The sequence below is a fragment of the Atta cephalotes genome (genome assembly GCF_000143395.1).
Source record: "Atta cephalotes unplaced genomic scaffold scaffold00005, whole genome shotgun sequence".
NCBI classification, from domain to species: domain Eukaryota; kingdom Metazoa; phylum Arthropoda; class Insecta; order Hymenoptera; family Formicidae; genus Atta; species Atta cephalotes.
The window spans coordinates 4508948-4510956 of NW_012130069.1; positions in this window are offsets into that span (position 1 = coordinate 4508948).

The window sequence follows — 2009 nt, forward strand, 5'->3', positions numbered from 1 at the left end:
GTATATGTAATAAAAAATAATGATAATTTTGATAATTCTCTTTTCTTCTCCCTAATAATTAAAATTGAAATAACAAGAGACAGCTCAGGAACGAAGAAAATTCTGTTTAAAATTACACGCGGCGTAAGCTGTTGCGTTGCTGAACCAGGTTGAAATCGCGCGTGGGCCTAATGAGAGCCAGTCCGCTGTGAGCTGTCATCAGTGGGCCCACGCCGCAGCCCGAAGCGATGAGAGGGCCCCGCACATTGAACCCCACACGATGGCGTATTCCCGTAATAAATTCGCTGTCGGAATTATTTTTGTCAAGCGCTACGATCGGAACAACTTGTTTGCTGAATATGGCGGCATCGATTATCGACAATACTGTGTTGTGTCTCTTGTCCTTTCTCTCTCTCTCTTTCTCTCGCTTTCTGAGATCTCTCTGTCGTCTGAATAATGGATCCTTTGTGTGGTCGATTATTATTCCAGCGAGCACTTTATTATCAACGATGCGCGCGTGCGACTCATGGAAGCAACTGATCTTTAGAAGCGGAGCAATTAAGGAGTCGACTGAAAAAGGATACTAACCGCGTAAGGCGACGCTGGTTTTTCAGCGGATTGGCTATTGGCAGACAAAGATGAGGTCATCTGCCGTTAGAGAAATAGATCGTCAATTGACTCACAGCGCCGGACGATGTTTTCTCTCACGGCAAGTTTGTATTGTATAGCATAATCGTGTACTGGAAATGAATGTCGAATTCACATCTGTATCCATCTCTCTATAAATGTTTTTCTCGCTCTTCATCCTTTTACACAATTGCCAAAAAATCGCGAATGTTACATTCTTGTGACTATGAGGTTTCACGCTTTATCTAGAATATTACCTCGCGACCTGACGCGACCAAGCCTCGGTAGTTTCAACAGAGATTTACAAGCTGGTTGTTCGGGGCTACGTGGAAACGATTTCGCATATACATATAAAGCACCCACGTGCGTTTTCCTGCAGTAAGTCCGCACCACGATCGCGTCGCGCCGCGTCGCGCCGTGCGAAAGATGTTATCGACCGTTGACGGGATGCATTACAAAATTATGCAAAGCACCGACATGCACGATTAATATCTTTAAGAGCTCCACGCTCGTGGTACGGGTACGTATTTATTCAGGTAGTACGCACGCGCGACATCGGTCTCGCGCGGCGTGCGAATGATTAGTTCTTATCCTTTATTTCTGCTGAAGGATATGCGGGTGCGAGGACCTTGAAAATGTGTGAACTGCGACTTCGTAATCGTCGTAGAATTATCCGATGATCGCGCGATCATCTGCGTTATCGAACAGCAAACAAATATCTTGGTACTTACTCGATGATGGCGACGCATAAAGTCGCATACGTTCTCTCTTTTTCCCTTATCGTCAGTCGTGTAATCGCTCGTTAGCTTCGCCGCGAGAAAAAACGATAAGCGAATGAAAGCGATTATGAACTGGACCGTTTAACTTGAGTTTCGTAATTATACGTTGGTGCGACTGCGTGATGGATTGAGAATAAATTAGACAAAAAAATTGAATGACAGAATACACCTGAATATTAATATTATTATCAATTGTCATAATCTCTTATATCGTAATTGTTTGTATAATGTATTAATATAATGTATATATCAACGATATGTATACGCAAGAAAAAAAATCGTTCATATTATTCATATTATCAGCATTTATAATTTAATTGAAGATGTAGAACACGATGTAGAAATAAAATCAAAAGACGAGCAAGATTGAGAGTAAATGTGTAAAGTAATTTCTTTAATAAATATAAATAACATTATTGTGTTTTGCTTTACTAATGCGTGATTTTTCTTCCTTTTTCAATGATTTGAAAAAACTCAAACTAGGATTTCATCTTAAACTTAAAATATCTTTATATTCTTAAGAGAACTTTTTTTTTCGAATAGTTTCTGCTGTGTGCTTTTATATAATTGATACGCGTAAGAAACGCGAGATCTGAGCTATAACAACGAATCGATGCTCGAATA